Source organism: Nicotiana attenuata, unplaced genomic scaffold (genome assembly GCF_001879085.1).
Source record: "Nicotiana attenuata strain UT unplaced genomic scaffold, NIATTr2, whole genome shotgun sequence".
Lineage (NCBI taxonomy): Eukaryota > Viridiplantae > Streptophyta > Magnoliopsida > Solanales > Solanaceae > Nicotiana > Nicotiana attenuata.
In genome coordinates, this window is record NW_017672895.1 from 105,743 (window position 1) to 113,398 (window position 7,656).

The 7,656-nt window shown below is 38.5% G+C and overlaps 1 long non-coding RNA gene across 2 annotated transcripts; it reads right to left on the reverse strand.

The window, feature by feature from the left end:
* Window positions 1–5,035: 5,035 nt before the first annotated feature.
* LOC109214846 lies at window positions 5,036–7,350 on the reverse strand. 2 transcript variants are annotated; one of them, XR_002066270.1, is made up of 4 exons: window positions 7,072–7,350; window positions 5,546–5,816; window positions 5,370–5,466; window positions 5,036–5,281 (listed from the first exon to the last, which is right to left on the reverse strand). It is a non-coding gene; the product is annotated as an uncharacterized LOC109214846 (long non-coding RNA). The 2 variants fall into 2 exon arrangements; XR_002066271.1 differs by lacking the exon at window positions 5,546–5,816.
* Between the last annotated feature and the right edge of the window lie 306 nt (window positions 7,351–7,656).

Sequence of the window (7,656 nt, forward strand, 5' to 3'; positions counted from 1 at the left end):
AGTATGTACTTTTGACTGACATGGGAGAACCTGAGAATTATGATGAAGCCATGCAAGATAATCACAAAGATCATTGGATCGAAGCGATGGAAGATGAGATGAAGTCACTCCATGAGAATGGCACATATGAGTTAGTGAAATTGCCGAAAGGTAAGAGAGCTTTATCTAACAAATGGATATTCAGAATAAAGCAAGATAACCATACCTCTGCGCCTAGATACAAGGCGAGGTTAGTTGTTAAAGGTTTTGGCTAGAAGAACGGAGTTGACTTTGGTGAAATTTTCTCCCCTGTTGTGAAGATGTCTTCTATTCGTGTGGTTCTAGGCTTAGCCGCAAGTCTAGATTTAGAGGTTGAGCAGATGGATGTCAAGACTGCTTTTCTTCATGGTGATTCAGATAAGGAGATTTATATGGAGCAGCCTGAGGACTTAGTAGTTAAGCTTGCAGATAAGCATGCGTTTTGCAGAAAATTGGCAGGCATGAAGCCTGTCAATAGTTCCTCTACTTGAAGACACATTTGGCCCCTTGGCTGGAGGGGGAGTTTGTTGGGCACATGCCCATGTTGTCCAGCCAAAGGCCCAATGGCCTAATCCTATTCTCTTTTGGTTTCCATTCCTATTCGGAATTGGATTTGGTTTTTGTTCCTATTTAGAGTTGGTTTTGGCTTTAAGAGAAAGCACCACTCATGATCTATAAATAGGACAACCTTGGAGAATTATTCTATGCTCATTGATACAAGTCTTTGAAAGACTTAAGCACATAAGAGTGGTTTTTGAGAGAGCTTTCATCAAGAGAGAAGAGAGAAGAAAAGTATTTATTTTGCTGCAGATTTTTATTCCGACCAGCCAACTTCAAATCACGTTTTTCGATTTCTCAACCGTTGGATCGGGCTGAAATTTTGAATGAGTGTTTGTAACATCTTGATTTTGGATTTGAACGGTGAAGATCGGATATGAAGGCTCGCAGCATCTGATTTCGAGCTTCGAACAACAGCTTCGTTTTTGTGGATTATACTCTTTCTTGAATTGATTAGTTGTTGCTCTTGTTGCTATTGTTGCTCCGTGTTTGGCCCTTGTTGTGTAGCCAATTTGGAGAACTTTTATAACCCTCTTATTGTTATAGTGGAGCTTTTTGGATCATTGTGATCCCGTGGTTTTTACCTTCGATTTGAAGGGTTTTCCACGTTAAAATTTGGTGTTCTTTATCTTCTGTTATTTTCGGGTTTGCCTCTTCCTCAACATAACAGAAGATACAAAAGTACATTAATCTACGTGATGAGTGAATTTGGTTCTTGATGAATTACTTTATTAAAGTGATAAGTGTATAGGCTTCCTAAAAGGAATTGTAGTTTATGAGTTATTTTGGGGAATTGATCTTTGGGATTGGATTAAAAGGAAAATATACTCATGGCCTCACAACAATCTCAAATTAGTTTAGGAAATGAATAATTATGAACATCGTAACTTGTTTTAGGCGCGATTAATTATAAATTATCGTGGCCATGGGTACGATTCCCCTGGCGTGGTCACGATATGTAATTCCCAAATCCGGGTGTACATTTCATGTGATCCGGCCACTACTTCAAATAATAATAAAATAAACATGTCGCAAATCGCGGGTGCATTTCATGTAGCGTGATTTGCGATGTGTTCCAAAACGGCAAGTGTACGACAATCGTGACTTGTTCCAGAAATAACTCCATAAATAATTAAAAGCGATTTAAAAGTTAAAAATGCACAATAGGTTTAAAACATGTAATAAATCAGATGATTAGGCCAATTATTAGTAGTTAAGCGACCGTGCTAGAACCACGGAATTCGGGAATGCCTAACACCTTCTCCCGAGTTAATAGAATTCCTTACCTAGTTTTCTGGTTTCGCAGACTTTTAAATAAAGTCGATTTTCCTCGGTTTGGGATTTAAAAATAAACCGGTGACTTGGGACACCATAAATTATTCCAAGTGGCGACTCTAAATAAATAAAAATAATCCCATTTCGATAATGTCACTTTAATTGGGAAAACTCCCTATCCCCCCTCGGGTAAAAAGGAGGTGTGACAACGCCCCCGCATCGAAAGTCTCTCTATTATGGGCATCCCGTATCTCCTTCGGAGAGAATGCCGGACCCGGTGGAGAATCACCCACATCAATAACTCTGGCTGGATCGATCGAGGCCTTCTCTTGCATCCAGGGAGCCTCATAGTCGGGTCCCCGAACTCATCTACCGAATGCCCCTCGGCTCGGGAAATGTTTTGGTCGTCGACCGGCTCAGGGACATCATCTGACCCACCCTTGAGATCCTTTTCGGCCCGAGGTGGGACAACATCAGCCACTTCTGGTTTAGAAGCCTTCGGCTCAACAGCCATCGGCTCAGCAAGATCTGAAGTAGACACGCTTTCTCTTCCCCCGGGTGCTAGCGGGGAGTCATCTTTCTCTTCGCCCCCAGCTCGGGGACTCTCTGCTGCTTCCGAAGTTAAGGCCGGTGAATCGACCTTAGGCTTTTGAGCTTTAGCCTTCTTCGGTTTTGGGGACTTAGTCGGTGATTTTCTCTTTCTCTTCTTCTCCTTGGTAAGTTTTGGGGTATCTGCCTCCACGAAGGGGGCTTCCCTCATCAAAGAGGCCTCTCCCAGGCCTGCACAAACACAAAAGGTAGGTACAAAAAATGAGAATACAGTCAAGGGGTATCTCCTTTAAAGATCTCAAGTACGACAGAAGAAAAACCTCACCATGATTTTTAGCTTCCCATCGGGCCTTGGCCAGATCGCGCCACACGCGCATAGCATACGGGCAAGTCGAATTGAGCTGGTGAACCCAGCTCGAAAGATCCTTAACCACGCCAGGGTACCACACAACAGCTGCATCATCAAAGGGAATTAGTTCAAGGGGAAGATGGTCCAAAGGAAAGAGAAAATATTTAATTAACATATTCTCTTACGATTCATATTCCGTTCTTCGGGGAATGGCATCCTTTCAACAGGAATTAGATTCGAGGTCCTAACTCGGACAAAGCGGCTCATCCACCTCTATCCTTATCTTCATCGGTGCAAGCAAAGAGAACCTTCAAGGCCCGACGTTGAAGCTTAATCAGACCGCCTCAATAAAATCGGGGGTTGTACATCCTAATCAGATGGTCAAGGGTAAAAGGCTTCCCCTCGACCATGTTTGCCTAGTGCCTAATCATGTAAACAATGCGCCAGAATGATGGATGGATTTGGCCGAGTGTCACCCGATATTGTCTGCAGAAATCGAGGATCATGGGGTCTATCGATGGCGAGGATGGTTCTACCGGACCTAGGGTAAAAGGATATGTGTATACACTAAGGAAACCGATTTTATGTGTCGTTACGTCTTCCTCCCGAGAAGAAATCTCCACTTGCACCGCCTCTCCTCAGCGGCAATCAGCTTTCACCTTCCTAGTGTTGGTTATCAGGCTAATATATCGGGACATGGGTTCGCACCGCCTCGGTTTCGAAGAAGGCTTATCAACCTTGAAATCGGAGGATGTTTCATAGGGTCAGGGGATGCAATCCTCAAGACGAGAAGGTACTATGGCCTTGCCCTTAGACGAGCGTGAAGATGAAGAAGCTTTATCATCTTGGGGAATGGTTCTAGAGGTCTTCGCCATTTTCGCTGAAAGATTTCAGAGGAAAAGAGAAAAACTGGATGAGAGACGAACACAAGAAAGAAGTAAGAAGAGCTGTCGAAAGTTTGGAGATATGATGAAGAGTAAGGAGTGAAGGATTGGAGTATTTATAGGGGCCAGTAGTGCGCGTTGGGGAAAGCTAAAGGATGGCCAACCGTCGTAATCAATTCGAGGCTTTTCAAGAGCCATGCGAACGTGACTTTTGAACATCCCTTTTCGTCACATCAACCGCTTACATGACATAACTAACGTAATGATGGAGGCATTGAAGAGTTGAAGAATTCAAATCGTTCCTTGTTATTTCATTCCAAGAAACGCGGGGACTATCTGTATACGATCAAAATCAAGGAAGGCTGATTTTAAAGTTTTTATGGCGTTTCAAGCCCGGCCTCGATGGGCTCGAAGCACAATCTAAGGCTTGTCCCCGAAGCACTCGCCTCAAGAGGGTGTATTGAAGACTCATCACAGCGTACCTCGAGGCAGCATGAAAATCGACGACCAACATGGAAAGGAGAGAAATTCCCAAGGGCACGTGATTAGAACTGACAGAGTCTGCGACAAATAGTACAAATTTGTACTAAACCATTATACAGCTGTACCAATAATATTTCCTCGTCAATATTAGACATACACTATGTTGGGATTCCCCCCTCCTATATAAAGGGGACCCTTGTCATTTTGTAAAACACATGAATATTCAATACAATAGAACATTCTCTGCTTTTCTTGCCTAAACGTGTTCAACAATTACTCTACAGATTTATTGCTTGTTTATTTATTGTTCTTTATTTATTGCCCATTATTAACCGCAAAAGGCTATCTTCGAGGCCTTCAATATCATTGTTTCATCATCAATTGTTCATCGCCAACTACCCTAACTAGACCTCGAAGCCCCCTGTTCCAGCCAGCTTAAGGCCCAGTCTTGCGACAGCATTAGTTTGCATATCTTATTCTCTTTACTTACATTAACATCTATTGCCTAACAACTAGTATTAAAATAAATCACATATTTTTAGAACCATAAAATCAAATATAATTGTTAATACCATTTTCAAGGTAAACACTTCTACTTTCTCAACCAAAGGTCCGAATCACGTCAAATCAATTCCGTTTTTCACCAAATTTCACAGATAAGGTTTTAATATCATAACGGACATGTATCGGACTCCAGAACCAAAATACGGGCCCGATACCAACCAGATCAAATCTTTTAAATTATTAATTTTCAGTCTTATCAATTTTCTTCAAAAATTCATTTCTCGGGCTAGGGACCTCGGAATTCGATTCCGGGAATACGCCAAGGTCCCATATTTTACTACGGACCCTTCGGGACCGTCAGAACACGGGTCCGGGTCCGCTTACCCAAAACATTGATCGAAGTCGACAAAAATTATCTTTTTAAGCCAAAATCATCATTTTTTAAATGTTTCACACAAAGGCTTTACGGATAAATGCCCGGAATGCGCACGCAAATCGAGGAGAGATAAAATAAGATTTTCAAGGCCTCGAAACATGGAATCGGATTCTAAAACAAAAGATGACCCTTTAGGTCATCACAGGCTGATGGGGTGATCCCTCTAAATGTGGCAAGATCTGGTCTACGAATTCTCCCCAAAATGTTGCCGAGATATTATTCCTCCTGCATAATTTATATAACAACTTAATCAGACAGCGATAAGTAATCTTGTTAAATATATAACAAAGTAAATTCATAGACGTAATCTTACTCATGATCTTCAAGTTCCACATTCATAAAAGTGTTGGTCTTATCACCTTGGTTATGTCATTCTACTTCACCATAACTTACAACCTCTCCAATGACATCTATAATAATTTTAAAAAAATGGTCAGGACAAAGTTAATAACGCAGTTCAAATATAAGAACTGCGAATGGAATACTTACCGAAGAGTTCACTTTCTTCAACATCAATTTTGTTTATCAAATACTCATAAGGTCTTAAGTCGAAGACACTCATACCAAAAAGATGATCATTTGATTCCTCTACAATCGTCTTATGAGTAAATGCCAACTTTAATTTATGTCGCGTGTATTTAAGTTTCATAATATTTGGTCCAACCACAAAGTTCTTCATAAAGTACAAACCCAATTCCTTTATTTTTTGTTTGAACATACGTATAAGAGACCGACCAACAGACGCATGAATTCGATCGCCCTAGAAAAAACAATTCATAAATAATATTGAGTCAGGCAAATACTCAGTTGTACAGTGTTGTCACAGATTATATTAAACAATCAAGTATCAATGGGTAAAACATAATATGTGAATGCTTGCCTTTCCAAAATAACACATACTGCATATAATCTTAGATATTTTATTGTCTAAGATCTCCAAAAAAGTTCCATTCATAAAATACTAAAAAAATCTTCAGAACAAAGTACAAATGATTTCAAGTTGATGAACCTATAAAATATTGCTTAATATGAAAGAACAGAAGTATGAGATAGTAGAGAAAAGCGATGATAAAACACCACTCCTTGAAAAGTAAAAAGCTAAAGGTAGTTCAAATAATTTTTTGACATAATCTCTGAACACACACATAAATCAGTTGTCTTTGTGATTAGTATTTTCATTTGTAAGATGAAATAATAACACATCATTTGTAACATGTTCATCTAGGACGGCATCAAAACAGAACTCATGCTTCTCCACATCTAGGACAATCAAATTTGCTAGAAATATTGCTACAACTTTACTTCTTGGTTGAAAAAATAAATGCAACTAAAAAAGAATGCACCTTTTCGTCTTGAATAATTAATTCAAGGGAGACGGTGTTGTCTGGTTTGTCGCGGCCTAGATCGTTCCACAATCTCACTACTCGTACCTTCAAATTCTAACTCATCTTGTTACTCGATATATTTCTGATATAGTCAAATGCCGTCATATTTCTTCTTAGAGAAAATTTGATAAGAGGATATATATATATATATATATATATATATATATATATATACACACAGTATTACANATATATATACACGTGTGTCTAGGGGCATTAAATATATATAAAATAAATTTCCATATAAAGATCCGTAAAATGTATGATCAGCCCCTAAAATGTAACTAATTTAGGGGCATTAACTTTTATGAAAAATATATTCCCATAAAAAGAGTCGAAAAGTGTGTGATCCAGCACATAAAATTGGTTTTTTTATTTTACCCTATTTCACTGACAAAACAAAGATCAATTCTTTCAAAAATATTCACCTCTTTGCTTAATTGGAAACACTTAAAGAATAAAATTTATGTTAAATCGTTTCTGTTGGTTTTTTTATATTTGTTTAACACCCATCTTTTTGTTACAAAAGCCTTCCCGTTGGCTTGTTTTAATGTCTTACAGGACCCTGCAAATCAAGTAATTAGGGTTTATATCTAAAATTAAGGAGAAAAGTCATCTGCATAAACATACCTCGAGTTGGATTTTGGTTGGAGAAGATAAAATATGATAGCTGCCGGGAAATTGTGAATCTTTTCCAAGTAGAAATCCCTCAATTTTAGATAATAAAGATTCAGATCTGAAAAAGTGTTAGCCTGCTTATGATTTTGTAAACAATACATTGTTTCTTGTTGATGAGAATCTTCTCATCTTCAGTGAGCAAGTGAGATCATACGGTTCCCAATTGGGAGAATTGGGAATGTCTTTAGGAAGGCAAAGAGAAAAGATTATTGCCTCCGATATGAAACACGGGTTTTTAGGAAGACATAGAGATATGAAATACGATATTTGAGTATTATTTTAATATTAAATATAGAAAATTTTACAAAACAGAGGCAATACATTTGGGATTCCCCAGTTAGTTTCTAGGCCGAAAAATCTGGCTGTTACAACTTGCATTTTTAATAAATTAAGTTGCCATGTGTATTTTTAATAGGTTGTCACTTGGATTTCTAATAACTTGCCACTTGGCTAAATGAGAAGTCAAACTTTCTTGCTTTAATATATATATATATATATATATATATATATATATATGTATATATATATATATAGTTT